Raw genomic sequence first — 22,549 nt, forward strand, 5'->3', positions numbered from 1 at the left:
TGTTACCGGCAGTGCGTCCGAGGGGGCACCTGAACGCAGCTCTAACGACCACAGGGTCGAGGTTGGTACACCTATTGGCCAGGTGCCCGAGGTGCAGGGCAAGTCGCGCACCTCACACATGAGAGTTGGCAGAGGCTGGCCCCAGCGAGCCGGGCAACGTCACAGCCACGTGGTAGGCAGCTCAACAAAATGGCTGACGTGCCAGAAAGGGACACCCGTTCAACGCCTCTGCAAGATTCGGCCAAGAACGAGTATCGAGGTGGGACTGGCATCAACCAGGTACGTGGCCTATAGCCAACCCTTCTTATGCGCAGGGCTGTTTTCCCTGCGTCTGTATATACAGGGTCTGCAGCGGCCTCAGCTGCCTGTAGCTACCCCGTCGGTGCCCTCCTCCTCCTCGGCCAGCGAGGACCGGATCTTCGAGAGGTTCCTCTGCTTTATGAACTCCCCAGATATGGGGGCTATCATCAAGGATGCAGTCGGGGAAGTCCTTCCCGCTTTGCCAGCGGCACCACAGTTGCCTCCTCCGGCTCCTCAGCCTACTCTGCAGGCGGTTCCAGACCAGCCTCCTCCTCTTCCTCAGCCTGCAGCTGCAGCCCCTGTGCCCCAGCATCCGGCCCCGGATACTCCTTCTCCACCACCTCCTCCACAGGATCCCCAGACCCTCCGGATACTGATGAGGAGGAGGACCCTGACACGTCATCATCATGCAGGGCCTTCCACGAACGTCTACCAGGCCTGGCGGAATACCTGGGGCTCCCCCAACCCCATGTAGAACAGCCAGCTGACAGCGTCCTGCTGAAGTCCCCACGAGGCGCCCTTCAGCCAGAACGGGAATTCCACTACAGACCAATGTGGTTTCCCTCACCAAGAAGGGTTGGCTCAAACCCCATTCTGTCCAGCCAGTCAACCGCCGCCTGGATGCCAAGTACAGGCAAATGGAGGGGGATACACTCGTGCTCTCCTCACATCCTCAGCCACAAGCCTCAGTCGTCGTCCTCTTCGGCACTGCTAGGCAAGGAGGAGAAAACCTTGGAAGCATACAGTAAGAAGCTGTACTCAAATGCTTCCTTGCATCTGCGACAGGCCAACGCAGACGCCATGCTAGCGGCCGCCAACCAGAGATTATGGCGGAAAATTGCTGACTTCCTCCCGGAACTCCCCGCCAACAGCCAATCACATTTTAAGGCGGGGCTAGCCAAAGCCAAGCTATTGGCTCAAGATATCATGGAGTCTACTCTGGCTCACATTCATACCTCTGGACGTGCCATCTGTATTGCCACGGACATGAGAAGGATGGCCTGGGTACGGGCAACCAAGTTCAACCCAGATGTCCAGGAACATATTCTAGTTTTGCCCTTCGAGGCAGGTAACCTCCTTCACTCCAGCACAGATGAGGAGCTGGACAAAAGAAAGAATAGCTTGCAGACGGCTAAGTCTTTATTCTGACAAAGACCATGCCCAAGGCGTACTCCCAGTCACAGCAACACTCGGAAAAGGGTCACTCATCTGGAGGCTTCCGTGGCTAGGCAGCCGGAGCACTCGCCGACCCCAAGTCGGCCCAAGCATCAAAAAGGGTCAGGGGATGTTAGGGAGAATTCTCATACTATGGCTAATTTCCCTTACCTATAGAGTCCCCGAGCAGCTTTGCTGGATTTGAAGGGTTTGTTTCTTTTCTCCAGCTAAGAGTGAGACTCTTTTTCCCACTCTTAGGCCTTTTTGCTATGTGTGTTGTAGGCTATTTTTGTGTTTAATGTCTACGGGGTTTCTCTCACCTCCTGTAATGCTCACCTGATTCCCGTAGAGGCGCCGGTCTTGACTGGGCGTATACCGTATCTTCAAAGGTGATGTGTAACACACGGCTGGCTCTTTGGGCTGGACCTCTGTGCACTGTATGTCTGACTCGAAGGGTAAGATGTCTTAGGTAAGTGAACGCTGTGCTCTCCATCTGCCTCGGGGCAGGGTGCTGTAACCACTTTCTTCACTGGATAAGGGGAGCAGGCCTCTTGACTTCAGAGGACTGCTGTCCGTCGTTTACTGCACGAACGGTAAGTTTCGAGTAATTCTAATGTCTTTAAAGTCTTTAGTAATGATGTTTCTTGTTTTGCAGGGTTCCGGCGATGGCGGATGACGGGCTGAAGTGAGTTGAAGATGGAGCCCGTGTGATGAATAGAAGCGCCTGGAAGCACGTAAGTAAGCGCTTGTTGCCTGCTTCACGATGCGCTCTAACTGTCTTTTTATTTTGCAGGTACAAGTTAGGAGCGGCTGCAGGGTGCCGGAATACCCACTGGGTTAGATGTGGAAAGGAGTAATGGCACGTGAGTATTAAAGTTCCCCAATGTCTTTAAACGCATCTTGTTTTGTCTTTCAGATGCGGGATGCAGCGCCGAAGACCTCCGGAGCGTGCGAAGAGTTGGTAAGCTTTTGTCTTTCAGATGCCGGAATGCAGTGTGAAGACCTCCGGAGCGCACGAAGAGTAGGTAAGCCTTTGTCTTTCAGATGCCGGAATGCAGCGCGAGGCGTTGGTGACAGCCGATGGACCAGGTAAGTGAAGAGCTGTCACTGAAGACCGTAATGCTAACCTGTTCTTTCTTGTCTTTATAGGTGTTGCTGAAGACTGGATTCAGGATGGTAAGCCTTTTTCCTTAGGCCCAGGATCAGATGCAGAAGACACGATGAGCGTTCTGCTGCAGAGGATGCAGAATAACGCAAAGCAAGATTCATCCATCGGGTGTGGTTTAAATAGCCTCCTGTAGTGCTTAGGTGTCTCCTTCCACAGCCACGCCTAGGTAAGAAAAGAGTTCCTGCTTTCCAGAAGAGTTCCAGTGTTCTGAATCTAGGGAGTGGCTCCTGCCCCACCCAACAAGAAAAGTAGTTCCAAACAGAAGAGGATCAGAGGCTCAACTGGCAGGCAAGTAAGCAGCATGGCCTGCTGCAGGTAAGTCCACCCAAGCATTATGAGCCCGGCGCTTCCAGCGCTGGGACTGGGCATATTTATGAGCCTGGTGCCACTGGCGCCAGGACTGGGTCCAAAAGGTCCCAATTGGGACTGGTTGGCACTCGGAACCTGGGTTATGGATCTGCTTCCAAGGGAGTTGGGAAAACCCTGACCTTTTGGAAGCAGAGATCATGACACCTCCATAGGAACCATCTTTATTCACATGTGTTGCACAGCACCCTCCGTGCAGTGACACAGGGGTGTCGTAGCGACCCCCAAACATAGACGCCATACCCTGGGACTGACTACTGTCTCCCACGGCATATAAAGTCCCCATTGACTTTACTAGTCAATTTTTGTGAACTAAACCAGTACAACCCATCTTACTATGGAAGTACTGGGAAGGGTTAATAGTTTTTCCCTTATGTTCATTTTCGAGAGGGTACCGTACAGTCCCTCTCTCAAAAGTTTCTGGCTGGTGGCAGTGGTTACTACTGTAAATATTCGACCGCGAACATTTCCCTATGGGATTTTCCCATTGTTCGAGGCTACCAAATTTTCTGACAGCCTCTAACATACCATCGATGTATTTTAATGTTAACTTTACTCCGGTAGGTTTTATTTGCCAGAACTTTAATATAACTTTTCTCGTGTCTTTCTCTAAACTCCTAACCCAGGTCGGGGATCCTTTGTTCGTCCTTTTGGCGGGCTTCTGCCTAGAAGCACTCCTTTCGGTGCCACGGAGTCTCGGGTGGGTCCATTTTGTGGGAGGGGGAGGACCAGGACCCCTGGACAGGGTTGCCTCAGCAACCCATGTTGCACTCTATCCTGATAGGAAGGAGGGTCTCCCGCCAAGGATGACCACTCCACTGTGTGAGTGACAGCTAGGTTGTATAAATGGGGATCTTTTTGCATAAAAGCAGGGTTGTGAGGACTGGAAGGGCAAGCCGTCGCCACTGGAACTAAGAAGCGGAAGAGGAGAGAAGCCAAAGACTGCTGCAACGACAACCACCGGTGAAGTCCTGCTGCAGCGTCTCGCCACTTTTTCTCCACACAAAGAGAGATGATCTTCATCTGCAAGAGCCTTCTTCCCTTCCATGGTGGGGGCCAACCAGTTTGCCAATCGCCTTCCCGACCTGCCTTGGTCGAATCGCCAGTACCCTGTACTTGGAGAACGGATAGCCAGGCACCCGTCCGCCCAGACCGCGATTTAAAGGAGCGTACCTTTTATTAGTCGGGCAGCACCGTGGCTGGTTTCATCCCTGGGTAGTGCAGTAACTCGAACCTTCCTCCACGACGAGAGACTCTCTTCCTCTGCCGGATCCCCTGAACTGCAGGAACTACTAGGAGCAATCGCCACCGCAGGAGCCATTTAATTTTAAAGGCACATTGTTCCGCCAGGCCGCCCTTTCTTCGCGGTAGATCTAAAGGTGTTTTAAGTCCTTTACCTACCTTTTGGGTTGGCCGCCCCTTTCTCTTAACATTGTCTTTCACCTTCTGCATCCACCTTTTCGAAATCGTTAACCAAAGACCTGACTGCAGCTACAAGAACATTTTGCTCCTGGGCCATTGCCCTGTATCACTGACTCTGGCACAGGCCTACTGACTCTGGCTACGTTTGTTAGAATTGCCTTCTTTAGATTGCAATCTTTAGATTGCTTCTCAATTAGAACTGTGTTGGTGCACCTACTTCTTTTAACTACCCTTTTCTTCCCCTTTTTCAAACTTGTGAAATGCCATTTTGCGCAGTATTCATTTAAGGATTTCCTATACTGATGCACTGTCTTGCTTAAACTGGTCCACAAGTTTATGGGAAGTGTTGTTAGGGTGTGTAAGAAGATATTTCTGTATAACATGGGCTTTCCCTGCCTTGTGAGAAATTGCTAGAGTATCCCTTGTGTGGTTTTCACTGTGCCGTTTTGCTCAGTTTTCACTCTGGTTCACTTGGTCTGCAATCTAACTAGGGAGTGTGTATATCTCTCTTTGACTTATTTTAACTTGCTTGATGACCGTGATAAATGTGTTTTACTAGAAGTGTATAAAATAAATATATATCTACTTTTTAATACAAAGCTTTGGTCAGCGTTTCCTTGTGCCATAGTACTGTAGGTCTATTGTGTAAACCCTGAATACTGCTCATCTCCCTCTTGACTGCTCAGCCATAGCTGCCAACTAAATCTTTGTGGTACAGACTGATACCAAAGGGGATTTATTGTTCTCACTTGTAGTCCTAATCTTCTGTAGTGCTCCCTAAGGGAACTGCACAGGATTCTGCCTAACAGGGGACAAGGGCTTTTTCCAGTCCCTCTCCTCCGAGGGTAAGAAGTCGTGACAGACCCCTACGGGTCCACATGTCTCCAGTGGGGGGGGGGGCAGGCTTGCTCTTCATGCACACTTTTGGTGACAGAACTTTGCTGAACCCTGGATCTGTCATGATTCCTGCCCCTCATGTCCCCAGCCCTCCAAGATGTCAGGCCTCTCCATCCCTCCAAAGACCCACTTGGAGTCAGACTTGGCGCTTGTGGCACCAGATTCACTCACTCCCATAGGATAACATTGGGGATTGGACTTGTGGTGCATTGATGGGGACAAGATGGATGCTCCCACTTATTTCGGTTCCCAGAACTGCATGTGCAGTCTAGTCTTTTGGGTGTGGTTCAGCCCAGAGACACCTGGGATACCCAGTGGCTATTTAAGCCACGCTCAGGCTGAGAAACATGCTTTGTGTTTTCTGCACCTGCAGCGTGACACTCGCCGTGTTTGGATCAGTCTCCAGTAGGCCTGCATCTTTCTTCTGCGCTCAGCTCCTGCAAAACAAGAACACCGTTAGGCACAGCCTTACCTTGTGGCGCTTCTGCCCATCATTCATCGCTTCTTCTATTCTGCGGGCATCTTCGGCGGTGTCGTTCCCATCCCGGCACGCCCTTCCTAAGGAAAAGGGAAAAGAACAGAAAAAAGGCATTAGTAAGCATTCAGCAAATCTTCGCTTATTTTAAAGACTATACGAGCTTCAAATGCTTACCTGAATCCCAGCCGCTCTGGGGGAACCCTGTCTCCGGAACTTCTCATCCATCTGCAAGAGGGAAAAGACACTCCAGGTTAGCGTGGAAACATCTAGAGGTGCTGCATACTGCGCTTACTCGCCGCATTTCTTCTTCATAACCGGCATCCACGCTGAAAACATCACGGCACCTAAAAGTCACAGAAAAAGAACTCCGTTCAATACAAATACGAAAGGGTCGCATCGCGCTCACTCACCTTCAGCGCTACTCATCTCAGCAGCACGTCGCCATCCCCGGATGCCGGCCATCATCTAAGGAAGGAAAGGAACGAAGTTAGAGAACTGTTCAAAAGACTCATTATACTTACCTGTCGGACTCTTGCCAGTGAAGTTACTAGGCAGCAACGAGCCCGCATCAATCAACGCGCCCCTGCGCTGAAAGCAGGACGGAGAGCACACTTTCAAAGAAAACAAGGTGAGCTGTGGATCAAAGGGAAGGGTTCGACCCCAGGGAAGAAGGGGTTCAAGCACACAGAGACAATAGCAAGTTAAACTCTACCAATCCTGTGTTTCAGGCCCAGTCCCCAGTCGAGTAGACTCCAGGGAAGGGTTTGAGGTCGTTATGGGTCAGAACAGGCTGAGTGACGTTACAGGATACCAGGTGAGCGTTACAGGATCCTGTCCATAGTCTCCTCTGGGTACCGTCTACCTATTCCTGCCTCTCCTCCCTCCTCCCGTCCCACAAGTTGGGACAGCAACTCTTTTGGCAGAGATTTGGTCGCTTGTCCTGAGCCAGGCCGTGGAGGAAGTCGCGGCCTCCCAGCGAGGATCAGGATTTTACTCCAGGATCTTCGCCATTCAGAAGAACCACCAGGCTGGCCTGGGAGTTGTACTGGACCTTTCCACCCTCAACCCCTCTCTACCTCTTCAGTGATTCAAGATGGTGACACCAGTTTTTATTTCGGAGACATTATGCAAGGGAGACTGGATGTGCTCCCTAGATCTGAAGGGCACCTATCTGCACGTCCCGATTTGGCAACCCCATAGTTCTTTCCTCTGCTTCAAGGTCATGGGCTGCCATTTTCAGTACAAGGTCCTCCCTTTTGGCCTCAACTCGGCGCCCAGGGTCTTTACCAGACTCCATGAATGCGGTGGCAGCCCTTCTCTGGGCCTCCATATATACCCCTATCTCGACGACTGACTCGTCAGGGCTACATCTCAAGAAGCAGTTCACCACTTCGCCCATGCACTGATGAACACTCTACACGACCTGGGCTTTTCGCTCAATCTCAAGAATTCACAGCTGCAACCCACGCAGTCCTTTATCTTCCTGGGCCTCATCTGGGACACGTGCTCCGAGAGGGTCTTCACCTCGGAGGACAAGATCACGCGCATCAGGAGGGCCACATCCCCCTTTCTCAGCCGAAGCGTTACTTCGGCTTGGTGGTACCAACATCTACTGGGCCTCTTTGCAACAGTGCTGTTGGCTGTCCCCCACACAAGACTCAGGATGAGGAGGATTCAGCTCCACTTCACAGCATCGTGAAACCAGGAGAAGGGCTCTCAGGCCGAAATGATCAAGATCCCCATCTCTCTCCACCCTTACCTCACATGGTGGTCCAGGGACTGCAACCTGCAGATGGGCAAACCCTTCAGGGCCACGGTCCCACTGGTTACAATTACCACAGACTCCTCCCTAGAAGGCTGCAGAGCCACCCTAGAGGACCTCTCCGTCCACGGCACGCGGACCCGTCAAGAACAGGAATTCCGCATCAATTGGCTGGAACTGAACGCCATCTGGTTAGCGCTCGGAGCCTTCCTCCCACGTCTCAAAGTAAGGGTTGTCCTCATCCAGACAGACAACTCGACCAGTATGTACTACATCAACAAGCAAGGGGGGGACTAGGTCCCCGTCCATGTGCAGACTGGCGATCAACATATGGGAATGGGCCTTGGAGAACGAGATGTTCCTCACGGCAGTGCACCTTCTGGGGGAATCCAACCTGGAAGCGGATAGGCTCAGCAGTATGGGAGCGGACAACTACGAATGGCAGCTGAACGACCTCGTTGAACAGGAGATCTTCCACTGTTGGGGTCGCCCTCAAGTGGATCTCTTTGCAACCTGGCACAACAGGAAGTGTCCCCAGTTTGCATCCTGGCAGGCTCGGGGCCCCGGCTGTCTGGGCGACGCCTTATGGATCCAGTGAACAGCATGTCCGCATATGCCTTCCCGCCCACTCCACTCAGTCACAGAGTACTTTGCAAGTTCAAAGAGTCTCACCAGCTCAATCTCATTCTGATAGCTCCGTTTTGGCAAGCCAGGCCATGGTTCTCTGAGCTCCTCAGCCTCTCGGTAGTCCCTCCAATCCACCTCCCGACGGGCCCAGCACATCATCTGACACAGCAGGGGGGCAGGGTCGTCCACCCGATCCCCCAGAAGCTGGCGTGGTGCCTGAGCAGGTGATGCTCAGCCACCTCAATCTATCTCAGGCCAATTTGGAAATCTTACAGGGGGCTAGGAGCAAGGCTACCAGAGCCCAGTATAAGAGTAAATAGACCATGTTCTGCCACCGAACACACTCCAAGGATATTGACCCGCTGGCTTGTTCACTGGACAACGTGCTGTCATTCTCAGCGCACCTCACCAACTCGGGCGTGCAGGTGGACACCTGCTGCACATACCTCTCAGCCATTGGGGCCTACAGGAATTCGGAGGAAGGGGTCTTCTCCTCCTCCAACCCGATAGTCAAGATAATTTGGCCGGGCTCGCTAGACTATACCCGCCCATCAGGAAGCCACACCCAGTTGGGATTTAAACCTAGTCTTGGGCGCCCTCGAGCACAAGCCATTTCACCCTATGGCGATGGCGGACATCAGGCTGTTCACCATCAAGACGGCCCTGCTAGTCGGCCTCACATCGGCGCGCAGGGTCAGCGAGATCCAGGCCCTAGTCGCTTCAGAGCCATACACCACCTTCCACAAGGATAAGGGGGTCCTGCGGACCCATCCGGCATTTCTACCTAACGTGCCATCAGCCTTTCACTTAAACAAGGAGATCGTCCTTCCTACATTCTTTGCGGACCTAAGGACGAGCCTCAGAGAGTCCTGCACTGCCTGGACGTCAGGCGCCAGTGAAATTCTACCTGGACAGGACCAAGGGCTTCCGCAAGTCAGATGCCCTATTCATCACCTTTGGGGGCGCCAGGCCGGGCTTTCAGGCCTCCAAATCCTCCATCTCCTGCTGGATGGTCTCTGCCATCAAGGAAGCATATGAGGGCCAGCATAGACCTCTTCCGGTGAACATGCATGCCCACGCGGTCAGGGCCAAGGCAACGGCCATCGCCTTTCAGCGCCATGACCCCTGGCGGGTCATAAGCAGGGCGGCCACATGGGCCACTCCCTTGGCTTTCTGCAAGCATTACTGTTTGGATGCTGGCTCCAGATCAGATGCGGCTTTCGGACAGGCGGTTCTCCGGAACCTGTTTGCTTAAGGAGGGACTCCTTTCTACCGTGGTGCTACATTTCAATTGTAATCAGCCATGCAGTATGGAGGAAAGGGGATGGGACGTAAGAGTAATTATAAGTTACTCACCGTAGTGACTAACATACTCTTAGTCCATAGTCCCCTTTCCTCCATACGTCCCACCATCCTCCCCCTTAATAATCTGGTGTCATTAGGCAATGCAAATCTATTGTCGATGCGTCTTTGGGGACTGAGGTGTGACGCCGGAGGGCGGAGTCATGGCATTTAGAGGGGAAGAAGAATTTTCTGCTGAAAAAGGTTCAGTCTCCTATCCCTCGCGAGGGATGCCAATGCAGTATGGAGGAAAGGGGACTACGGACTAAGTATAATTATACCATGCTTCTGAATTTCTTTACCAAATAGAACTTGGGCAATAACTCTAGCTTTTCTAACCCTATATATAAAAAACAGCTTCTTGCCACTAAGCTTACATTTTATCTTCCATTGTTTGGGAAACGATTACCTGTCTGTTTTCACCTGTTCAGTGATATTAGCACTTTGAGCTGTTAAACAGAAGTTTTTAAGGCGTTTTGATGTCTTGTACCTTAGGCTGGCAGAATCCTAATATGCTCTCAGCGAGAGGCTTGGAACCCAGTACATAGGTTCTAACCAGAGTGCGGCTATTCTCCTGTAGGATTTTTGTTTAGATGGCAACCACATCTGTTGCAAATATTTAAGCTATTTTAATTAGTTTTATCAGGCCCCGAGCATCATCCTACTAACAGCTTAGAAGAGCTTGATTTTTCTTTTAGAAGTTTCCTCTGAGAGGTTAGCTCTCCATTGTGAGGGGTCAGAAATGTGCGGCGTACCATTTTGTGAAGGTTTCTCAACAAACGCTATTTTATTAAATTAGAAGGTTGGTTAAACGTCTCACTATCTCTACCCTAACAAGGATTTCCCAGCCTAAATGTAACTAAAGAAAGCGCTCTTACAAAGGATATCTGTCCCTCACACTTATACATACAATACATTAATTGAATAAGGAAATACATGGCAGTTCAAAACAATAATTAAATACGTAATATAACCCCAGTCTCTCATAACCTGGGCGAATTCCCCTTCCCCAGATTTAAGCAGGATTCGGTTTCACAGTTCAAGAAAAGACAAAGAAATCCTGGTTTGCAACAAAGTTCCCACATTGTTCTTTTCAACTTCAGCGTGTCAACAGAAAATTCCAACAACTCCATTGATTCAACAAAGACAATAGAAGGTCCTTTCTTTTCCTTGAACAAATACACAATGTATCCTTCTTAGATAAAGGGCAGTTTCTCAGTTCATCAATAGGAACAATAATTATATTGGTCAGGATGATTTGCGGCAACTGATAAATGCTGAAGAAAATGTAACTTCTTTGTAACAACTTTACAAAGTTCTTCCTTCAGCACTATGAACGACATAAATTGCCTTTGTCAGGATCACTTCATCAACTTCTTCCTGTTTTCCATCCATGCCAGATCTACTTCTCCAAAGGTTTGCCATCCGGGTTTACTCCCTTGCCCGAACAGCGTTTTCACAACAAGTGCTTTTAGGATTAAGATCAACTGACAAAATCACAGTGTCAAAACCTTGAACAAATCTTCAGGGAAAACCAGATTCACATTGGAGCTTTTCAATACTCTTCTGTAAATAGGATAGGGGCTTATTCTGCTTCTATCTTGATTTTGGTAATGTGAGTTTATACCAGCTTTCACCATATGTTGTACATAGTATGGGCAACAGGTTTCACAAATGAAGAACCTTCTATTATCCCCCTTCTGCCTTTCGCAATATCTGCTAGATTGTATTTGCCTTGATTTTAGTCTCTCTTGGCTTGGGCAATGCTTGTAGTTATTACATTTTAACAATATCGCCCCATCAGGTTGCTGGGCTTTCCTCAAACCTACACATTTGAAGATAGTCGTTTAACTTGGTTACGGAGGTTTTTGCTGTTTCTCAATGGTTCGTTATTCAAGATTAGTTATTCTTGGTTACTTTCATTCATAAGCGAGTAGTTCTTTTGTTTTGTTTCAATAGTTTGGTATTCAAATTTAGATTCAGAGTTACTTTCACTCCTACCCGGAGTGTGGCGTGCTTGTGAAATGCCTGCCTGGACCACGCATGGGGTACGGCTTGCGCTTCTGATCCCCTCCCCACTTGCAGGACTTCTGCTTCTGTGGCTCCTCGCAACCCAGCAAATTGCTTCTTAGTTTGCCTTTGCCCATGCCTCCTGCATCAGGAGCTCCCTTTTCTGCTGAGCCCCTCTAGTGCACGCCACCCACCAGAGACAGCCTTGAGGCCCACTGGTGCAAGCCAGCCACCAGAGACAACCTCCCTCTGCACAGCCTCTGCAGGATAGGTCTTCAGAGGACAAGCTTCCCTCTTGCATGCTTCCCGCTGTGCGTCCTCTGCACTTCAGGATTAGGGAAGGCACAGACACACTCAGGACCTGCAGCTGATATCTGCCAAACAGTGGTCCTGGCGTCTTCTCTCTCCTCCAGCTTCTGCCTTCGCTGCCTACACAAACCACTGTTTATTGCTTCCTCTGCCCTCCTTCCTCTGCTTCTCCTCTATTCGGCCTGCACTTGAGGGGGACTTTTATGCCCCTGTCTCCCTCAGGTGCGGGTCATCGGAATTAACAAGCTGACCACTCCTGCAACAGTGCACCTTTTTGGTCCTCTTCTTCGTAGGACTTGAAGTCCACAATGTCAAAATTGGGTTTTCTTATGTATAATTTTTTCATTTATAAAGCGCACAAAACCCATAGGTATCGTGGTGTTACAGAAACCAGTTAAATGCAGACAAATTGGTAGTTACGGTTACAGGCAGGTCAATTGGCAGTTACATGCAGACAAGATTGATCAGGACAAGCTTAGTATAGGATCTTTGTAGGTGAAAAGCCAGGTCTTGAGGGCTCTTCGGTAGACCCAGTATGTTTCTTCAGCCCTCAGGGAAGGTGGAAGGGAGTTCCATTGTCTAGCAGCCATGAACGGGAAACTTGATCCTCCTGCTTTAATGCGTTTGAATTTGGGCTGGACCAGAAGGTGGGAATAGGGAGTTCGAGCAGGCCTGGAGGAGTGAGCCATGGAGACTTTCTGAGAGCTAGGGTGTGGCTGTCTTGGAGAGGCACCTATGCGTAATGGAGTGGGTTTTGAAAATGATCCGTACACGGATCGGGAGCCAGCGCACGGCTCTACGTGTGGACGATATGTGTTCAAGTTTAGGAATATTGAGGGCTGCACAAAGAGCATTGTTTTGGATGATCAGATTCTGGAGGTTGTACGCAGAGGTACCAGCAGAGAATACATTACAGTAGTCCAGCCTTGCGCCAATCGCTGCATGTGCAATGGTTAGGCAACTGTCCTTGTATAGGAAAGATCTGGAAGCGTTTTCAGTTGTGTAAGCTCCTGAGGAGGTGTTGGCATGTCAGCGAGAGTGTGGCATCAAGGTAGACCTGCAGTGTTTTCACACAAGAGGAGACTGGAATCTGGGTACTGTTGATCTGGAAGGCCACGTATTGTGGATTGAGGTTTTTTTGCACTGCTGAGGGCCCAACTAGAATGATCTCCGTCTTTGTGTTGTCAAGACAGAGGCCATGCTTTGCCATCCAGGCTTGGATGGTCGAGTAGGCTGCATTAAGTGTCAACGCCTTTTGAGTAGTTGCGGGAGAGGGGAAGGAGGATTTGTGTATCGTCGGCATAGTTTATATAAACTATGCCGATGGAGTCCAGAAGGTCAAAGAGTGGTTTGGTTAAGATATTATGTAATGTGGGAGAGACGCTGGAGCCTTAAGGTATGCTGCAACTGGTCCGTGCTGGTGGAAAACTGGCGTTCTCAGAGAACACTCATTGCTCTTTCTCCTAGGAATGGGGCTATCCAGGTTGTGGCTTCGAGTGAGAAAAAGGCAGATGTGGTGACCAAGGAATTTGTGGTCAACTAAATCATACTCTGCAGACGGATCTAAGAGTAGGAGAAGGGTGGGTTTGCCATCATCCCAGATGTCGTAGAGCTAGTTTTTAAGGTTGAGGAGAGCTGACTCAGTGCCATGGCCTTTCTGGAATCAAGACTGGCGCACCCCCAAGATATGATTTGATTCTAAGTAGAGCTTAGTTTGGACATAGGCGGCTCTGTCGAGGGTTTTCAATAGGGAGGGCCTAGTCGTGATAGGCCTCTAATCATTTTGGAACCCAGGGTCTAGGGAGAGTTTTTTATAGCAAGGGGATGACCCAGGCTTCCTTGAGGCTGGAGGGCTCTGTACCAGCCACATATGATGGATTAATGAAAGTGGGGATAAAGGGTGCTAGGACTTCGGTGCACTCTTTAATGAGAGAGGCTGGGCATACATTTAATTTACATCGCAAGGGTTTCATGCTTCATACTCAGGCGTTTTGGAAGCAAAACAGTGGGTCGCCTCAGCTAGAAGCCATAGGTGACATAGTGGCAGCAGTGACAGCTGAGCAGGTTTCAGGGTGGATCGCGTAGCAAGGATTTTTGTGTGTAATGTTTGGATTTTACAGAGCATAGCATTTTGTATATTGGTGCACCATTCTTTGTCCATAGTGAGAGTGGGGGTGGAGGGCTGTGGGGGCTTCAAATTCCCAGAGGATGGTGAATAGCTGTCAGGTGTTAGATGATTTGGCATTGGCTATTCTAGTGTTGAAGGTGGTAGATTTGGCTTGAATGATCGCTTGTTTGTATAACTTGGCGGTCCTAGTAAACACTAGCCTCTGGGCATCCAACAGTGTTTTTTCCAGTTTGTTTCAGCTAGGTTTCTTTTGTTCTGAGTTCTCGGTCAGGGGTGAACCACAAGTTGGTGACCGGTAGGTTTAGCTTTCCAAGGTGCTAGGGGGTCCATAGTGTCTGCTGCGATGGTTAGGGTCATGGCGTAGAGATCTGCTAGTACGTTAGGGTCATGAGAGCAGTGGTGCTCCTGTTTGAGAGTGTTGAAGAGGTGTAGGATGCGTTCTTTGGTGAGTTTGCATGAGCTGCGTGCTAGTGAGAGTGGCTGTGGTACAGTGATAGGTTTGGTGTACTTGAAGTGTTCGGTCGTAAAGGTAATGATGTGGTGGTCGGACCATGGGCACTTGGATCCAGTAGTGATCTGGCAGTTAAGGTCTGCAATCCAGTCCACGGTGCGACCTTTAGCATGGGTGGGAGAAGTGATGCAGTTTATGAAGCCCAGTGCATTAAGGGAGTTGGCCATGGGGGACGCCTGTGAGTCAGTAGGGTCATTGAGGCCCAGGTTTAGGTCACCTTGTATGATTACTTTGGATGAGGGCTTGTTTTTGATACATAGCGTGTGTAGAAGATCTTCTTCAAAGGTTTGGAAGGGGCCTGGTGGGCGGTAGATCATGTGGATTGAGATGGTATTTGTGGGAGAGGTGGTCAGTTTTATGAATAGGATGTGGTGGTTCCCATCGGTGAAGTGTTGAACGGTTTTATGTGAAGGGAGTCTTTCGCTATTAGAATAACCCCTCGTGTTCTCGCGTTAAGTCTATCATTCCTGAAGATGGTGAAGCCTGTTGGTAATGCCAGTGAAAGGGCAGGGCCGGATGCTGCATGTAGCCATGTTTCAGAGATGGCCAAGGCATCCAGGTTGCCTGTTGTGAGAAGGTTGTGAATATAACGTGCATGGGCTGGTAGGAAGCAGGCATTAAGAGCAAAGATGAGCAAGGTCCTTGTGGATTTGGTTGTGAGGGGACTGGACAGTGCAGTGGAGAGAGTTTGGGCATTTTTTGGATTTTGGCTACAGGCGCCAGGCAAATGGCAATTTGGGCTTTGGATACTGGGTAAGTATCCTTTTAGGCTTCAGACGTAAGGTGAATGGTATGATGGACTTCCGGCGCAAGGCAGAAAACATTTTGGGCTTTGGGCACAAGGCAGGTAGCACTTGGATTTTTGGCTTTAGACACACGCTAAGTAACATTTTGGGCTTCAGATATCGGGCAAGTAACAATGTTTTCATTAGATACAGTGCCTATATTATTTATGGGAGGGCGAAGTGTAACGGGCAAAAGGCAAATTACATTTGTTTTCATTGGGTGCAGGGCACATAGCATTTGTAGCTGGGCAATGTGCAGTAGGCACAATGTGGAGCATGTTTATAACCCTGTTGTGGGGTGAGTCAGTGTGAGAAGTCGGGATGTGTTTAGAGTCGGTACTCTGAAGGCATCATGAAGTAGACACAGACAAGATGTATAGTTTTGGCTACAAACATTTTATTAAATTAAAATGAGGTTGGGGAAAAAAGGCCCAACCTGCCCTATTCTAAGAGGAGTTTTCCCTACCTAATAAAAATTAAGGAAAGTCTGCATCAGGATGTCCATTCTGTCTGTGTCCAAACCTAACCTGGCCCTCACTTAATACTTGGAAAAATTTATATGGGTTTGAATATCTAAATTATTCAATAACTGTTCAGTGCTTCAGGGCTTGCAATAGGGTTCTCTTTCCCACGCTTCAAGACAGTTCATAATGCCAAGGGATTCTCTTCCCCAAGCTTTCAAGTTTCTCAACTTCATCAAAGCACAGTTCTCAGGATATGTTCCAGCTCCTATGATTTGGGTCCTTTTCACTGGTTTCACAAAGGTGCATTTCGCAGGATTCACAAAGCAAAAGTTCCTTGACTTGAAACACAAAACTTCCTTTATATTCACTCAGCGGTTTCTCTGTTATTTAAGTGGCTTTTCAATAGGTATGTGTCCTCGGTCTAGGCGCAGTTGTTGGACCACATGGTCCACCCATTACTGGTCACGCTGTTCCACTCACCTGGTATCCACATGGACGCCACCCAGCTGGGTTACTCGCTGGTATGCTTCTCAGCTTTGCCCTGATATGGTCTGCGGGGAAGGTTCTGCCTGAAAATACAGGAGGACTGTGTCCAAGACTGACTGACTGGGGTAAGTATCCTCCCTCCACCCCCGTATGCTTTCAGTCCCTCTGGCGCCCTCTCCTCACCTTGTGGTAGAATTAAGCGTGCTCTCCGTCCTGCCTTCTTTGCAGGGGCGCGTTGTCTTTCATGGGCGAGTGCGGTCCAGTTACTTCACTGACACCGGCCCGTTTGATATTGTTCAGGTAGGTCTTATTGCTGTTCTTTAGTTTTGTTGCTATCCTGCATGCCTTTCTTTGTTTAAAATGTCTTATTTTCTCCCTTAGGTATGCAGAGCTTCAGTGCGGCGAACTGGCTTGGTTGAGCCCCGCTGGTAAATGACGGCGCATTAAGAGCGCTATGATGCGGTAACTAAGCGCTATGCGCAGCGCTGCAAAGTCTTGCCTTTGCTAAACTGTTTTCCTTCCTTGTAGGTCGCTGTGTTCTTCAGCGCGAGTGGAATGTCCAGAGTGGTGCCAGCCGAGAGGCGACCAGCCAGGTAAGCCTTTTGAACAGTTTGTAATTTGTAAATGTCTCTTGGCTCGATCTTCCTCTTTCAGGTCGTTCTGTCCGGGAGGCGTGCAGAGGAAGCTGTTCTCAGTAGCTGAGAGTGTTTAAAGATGAAGACTGCAGGTAAGATGCATAAAGCACAGGCCAATGCAGGCCAATGCAGGTGGGGGTTGCTGGAAGTGCTTTAGGGGTTTGCCTTGGGAAGGTGGCGAGCGCACCTGGGGATTTTACTCTTTAATTTTTCAAATGGAAGCACAGGGCCAAATGGGGGAAAAATGCAGCACAAGACACTGATTTGCAGGCCACCTTACCTCAGAGCTAGTGCTGGGAAGAAGGTTTGAGGGACAAGCTGCAAGGGCTGGGCTCTTGGCCTGGTTTTATGCATAAAGCACAGGCCTATCACGGGCTGGGAGCCGGGCAGGATTTGCTGGAATTGGGTTGGGGGTTTGCCTTGGAAAGGTGCCGAGCGCACCTGGGGATTTTACTCTTTAATTTTGAAAATGGAAGCACAGGGCCAAATGTGGAAAAATGCAGCACAAGACACTGATTTGCAGGCCGCCTTACCTCGGAGCTCGTGCTGAGAAGGTGCAGGCGATGGTAAATGACTATTAGATTTCTGACAAATATCACAAGTTTGAATGTTCTGATATCTGAATGGATACCTGGCCAATAGAATCTATTGAGGATTTTGGATTGAGTTTTTGCTTACCCTAAATGTCTGCCAGTTAATAGAGAGTGGGCAATCTCTAGAACCACCCGTTTATGACTTTTGGGGATCATTCATTCTGTTATGATTTTGCCTTCTGGTGTTGTATTTCTCTGATATAGTAGCCCGTGATTCAAAAAGAAGAAAGTCCCCCCACAACTCCCCCCCCTTACGTCCCTCTATTTCTGTCACACACTGTAGGAATTCCTCTGCCAAGAGCGGATCATACCGTTGAGGAAAGGCGAGATCGGGAAGGGTCTCAGGTTCCTCATTGATAGATTTTCTGGGTTCTGATACGGGGGCTTCGTCATGGTGTTCATCCAACTACTCAAAACCATTCGGCCATTTGGTCTCTGACCTCTTTCTCTGTCTCTTCCTTTGTCTTCGGAACCATTGCTTTTTTGAGGAGTCCCTGAGCAGTGTTATCAGAAGTGTTCGGAACCTGATGCATTAGGAAGGGATCTTTCCCAGGGTTCTGCAGCAGTACTTTTATTTCTAATGGATTGTGTCCTCCCACGTATTCCTTATCTTTGATATTTCCAATATCCAGCTATGCTGCTTCGGAATTTATTTTTTTTCAGCGGGGGGCGCCTGTCAACTCGATGTCCCTCAGAGGTCTCCGTCTTGATTCGATATAACCGCAGGTATATGTAGCACGTGCAGTGCCCTTTGGCCTAATTTCTCTTTTTCTGCGCTTTGGATGGTGTACGCCTCGTTCCTTGACCGAAATATCTTTGAATCTTCTTCAATAATTTCTTTAATTCTCAAGTTCTGACGTGAAATGGCTTAGTCTTTGGCGTCGCCCACACCTCAATCTGGCTTCAAAAAATGCTGTGACTGCGGTGCAAAGATCTCCTTGACGGACCCTCACAGGATCTGCCTGTGGTGCTTGGGGTCGACTCATCCGTCTTCGGAGTGCGAGGACTTCCTATCTATGACGGCCAAAGCCCGAGAGAGCGTAGAGGGAAGCTTGCGGCACGTATGGCCCCAAAATCCCCCTCAACTCCATCAAAACAAACTTCGGACAAGTCAAACAGTTTATCCTTGTCGTAAAAAGACCAAATGTTCCCGGTCATGAAGTGGTTCACACCATTGGTCGACTTCGAGACATGGAAAGAAACGGCGCCATAGATCGCCATCTCCCTCGTCTTCAAGTTCCTCACCGGAACGGTTTGTTTGCCCCACTAAATCTAGTTTACCGCCCAGTGGAAAGAGTTTATGCTCCGAATGTTAAGTGTTTTCGAGAACGCAGCCTTGCCCCCCTAGACTACACCTACAGGCCATGCTCCGGTTGAAAGACCTCGGAAGCAAAAGAATTGTGCGTATTCAGACCCGTTGGCCAAATCTCCTAGAGCGAGCCAATCCCTCGAGTCAAGAAAGTCCCCCGAGGACTGAACCATCGACACCAAAGGATTAGATTCCAACAGGATCGAAAGGTGCATCATTGACGCCATCTGCACTGATAACTGTGGAGAAGCTGTCGACGCCTCGAGTGTCAACCTCCTCGACGCCACATGTGTCGATGCCATCGACGCAACTGTCGAAGCCGTTGACAACATCATTTGAAAAGACTTATGCTACGCTCAGATTTCTTTAAATCCCTCTTCTATTTATGATGATGCTGAGGAATCCTCTGATGAAGGCAGACCCTTTGGGATACAACATGGAACACCATCAGTGCCGAAGGCATTGGTATCAGAGGATTCACGCATGAGAAACGTGCAGGAATGCCATCATGAGGTTAGTGGATTAGACACCTCGCCAGAGGTTGAATTTGGCAGAGCAGACCCTGGTGACCACGCTGAGGTGACATACAGACAACTGATGTCAAGGGTTATGGAGTACATGGGGTGGTCAAGACGTACACCAGTCTTTGAACAAGATGATTTTACGGATATCTTGGACAGAGGCCCACAAGAGGACCCTATTGTCCCTTTTCATCCTTAAAAAGGTATGTGGCTAATTGGGAAGCACCAGAGGTCATTCCAGCTGTAAATAAAAAGCTGACGAGAAAGTGCAGAGTTTCAAGCTGACCCTTTTTACCTGTCTAAGCACCCAACTCCAGAAAGTCTGGTGGTTCAGGCGGCCACCTGCACGAGTAGGCAGAATGCCTATCCTACGATACCTCAGGATAGAGAAGACCAACATTACGACGCCATGGCCAAAAAGGTTTTTTCTGCCGGGAGTATGGCCTTGAATCGGCCAATACTACGTGCACGTTAACAAGGTTCTCACACACCCTTTTGGGTGGCTGACAATATCACTGAAGGGGAGGAGCGAGACGGATTCCTAAACATTGTCAAGGATGAGAAAGATGCAATGTGTAAATCCCTCCAGACTGGTCTCGACTCTGTTGACAGCATCAGCAGAGCTTTGGCGGCTAGTACAGTGATGCACAGATTTGCCTGGTTGAGAAAGTCAGGATTTGCCCCAGACATACAATCCAGGCTACTCAACATGCCTTTTGACAGCACTAATTTATTTGTTGAGCTGATAAGGGTTTGGAGAAGCTGCAAACTTCCAAGGCAGCAGCCAAATCTCTTGGTGCTGCAATAAGACAAACTTCAAATCACCCCACGGTTACACCCTGGAGGGGTAGGTCCTTTTGTCACTACTCCACATTTGGAAGGCGCAGAGGACAGCCGGCTCAAAGAGGACAAAGAAGTTTCCCCGCGGTGGACGGGGAAGAGGTACTAAGACCGCAACAGCAGCGGCTGCCTTATCTTCAGCCACTGCGTCAGCCGCTCCAAATCCGCTCTTGAGGACTTGATCCACAAGACTGCTGTAGGAGTAGATTGTCACTGCATCTGACCGAATGGCAGGGTATTAGTTCAGATGCATGGGCATTGGAAACAGTTTCCCAAGGCTACTGTCTCCCTTTTCTGCAAGAACCTTGGAGTCATCCACCAGGGAACAACTCTTTGAAAGTTCCAGATCCGCTCCTTATGCAGGAGATTTTAACTCTTCTAGAGAAAGGTGCTATAGAACCAGTACATGTAGCAGAGAGGAACAAGGGTTGGTACTCGCTGTATTTTCTAATCCCCAAAAAGGACAGAGGATTGAGACCCATCTTGGAATTCAGAGACTTTAACAAGTTCCTCAGGATGGACAAGTTCAAGATGGTAACCCTTTCTCAGATCTTTCAGGCCCTCCAGCTTCAGGATTGAATGGTATCATTGGACCTTCAGGATGCTTACTTTCATGTGCTGATCCATCACAAGCACAGACAATCTCTTATCACTTTCGAGTTCTGCCATTTGGGCTGACCTTCACCCCAAGGGTATTCACCAAACTGATGGCGGTTGTGGCAACAATTGTCAGGAGAGGGGGAATTCACGTTTAGCCCTACCTAGACGATTGGCTGATCAGGGCCAATTCCCCAGAACAGGCCCTGGCACATCTCTGCTATACCTGACGCTCCCTTCACAGACTGGGCTTCTCCCTTAACTTCAAGAAGTCCCACATAATACCATCAAAAAGACTCCCAATTAATCAGAGCAGTCCTGGATGCATCCCTGGGAAAAGCCTCGCCGCCAGAGGTAAGGGCCCAAGACATTCTGCAGATGGTGACAAAATTCCAGAATGCCCAGCATCTGCCAGCCTTCGATTTTCTAAGGTTGCTCGGCCTCATGGCATCCTGCATTTTTTTGGTGCCAGAGGCTCACCTGAGAATGAGATCTCTCCAATGGGCTCTCAGGACCCAGTGGTCACAATTCTCAGGAAGGATGTCAGACCTGCTACAAATCCCACAGTCTCTCACTGGATCTTCAGTGGCGGGCCTGTCGGGAGAACCTCTTGAAAGGAGAACCTTTTTGGCAACCATGGCCGGAGAGAACAGTAGTGACAGACGCCTAACTCGTGGGGTGGGAAGCCCATAACAAAGATTTGACAATCGGCGGCCGTTGGTCTCCATCGGAGTCCAAACTACATATCAACCTTTTAGAGCTGAGGGCAATCCGACTAGCGCTGAAGGCCTTCCTGCCATCTGTACAGGGAAAGGATGTCCTGATAATGACGGACAACGCAGTGGCCATGTACTACCTCAACAAGAGAGGTGCTGTAGGATCACTACCACTGTTCAGAGAGGCAATGCAGCTCTGGTTCTGGGGAATACAAGAAGGAATCTCCATGTTGCCAGTTCATTTAGCCAGAGAGAACAGAACAAATGGCGGACGCTCTGAGCAGGCAAAGCAAAGTCTCCGACGAGTGGGAACTAGCTCAGGAAGTCCTTCAAGAGATCTTCACTCTTTGGGGAACCCCTCAAGTGGATCTGTTCGCGACTGGTGTGGCCTGGAAGTGCAAGCTGTACTGCTCAAGGGAATTTCCCCCAAGAGGAGCTCTAGGAGACGTGTTTGTGGTGTACAGGAAATGTCCACTCCTGTACGTGTTTCCTCCAGTCCCTGTGATTCCTCACGTAATCCAGAGGTTGAGAAAGTTCAGGAAATCCATGATCCTAATTGCCTCGGATTGAGCCAGGAGGACGTGGTACCCGGACTTTCTGGACAAGTCCATCTGCCCTCCAATACGTCTTCCACTAAGAGAGGACCTTCGCTCGCGGAGGAGGGTCAGGTTTTCCATCCGGATATCGGGAAGCTCAGACTTCACGCATGGTGTCCGAGAGGCTGAGATACAAGGATTGGGACCTCCCAGATAACGTAATGGAGATTTTGCTTTCGGCCAGAAGGCCAGCAATGAAATCTTTATACCGCTGGAATAAGTTCTGCAGCTGGTGTAGAGATAAGAAGGTTGACCCTTTTACATGTAATACACTGATGGTGTTATGCTTTTTATTACATCTGGCACATCTGGGGCACCAGATTGGTACCATCAAGGGATATTTGGCTGCGCTTTCTATTTTTAAGCGCACTTAAGAGGAAGTCGCTTACTTTAAGATTCCCTAATAGTAACATTTTTAAAGGGACTGACTAATGTTTTCCCTCCAATCCCGTTTCAAGTCCCACTTTGGGATCTTAACTTAGCCTTAAACTTCTTGATGGGAGCTCCTTTCGAGCCTTTACACTCTTGTCCCT

The 22,549-nt window shown here is 49.3% G+C and overlaps 1 protein-coding gene across 3 annotated transcripts in view; it reads left to right on the forward strand.

Moving 5' to 3' along the window:
- The window catches only part of ROCK2 (Rho associated coiled-coil containing protein kinase 2), a 1,440,935-nt gene that overhangs the window by 774,728 nt on the left and 643,658 nt on the right, over positions 1-22,549 (forward strand). The window lies entirely within an intron of this gene.

This window comes from Ambystoma mexicanum, chromosome 4p (genome assembly GCF_040938575.1).
Source record: "Ambystoma mexicanum isolate Mex_15411 chromosome 4p, UKY_AmexF1_1, whole genome shotgun sequence".
Lineage (NCBI taxonomy): Eukaryota > Metazoa > Chordata > Amphibia > Caudata > Ambystomatidae > Ambystoma > Ambystoma mexicanum.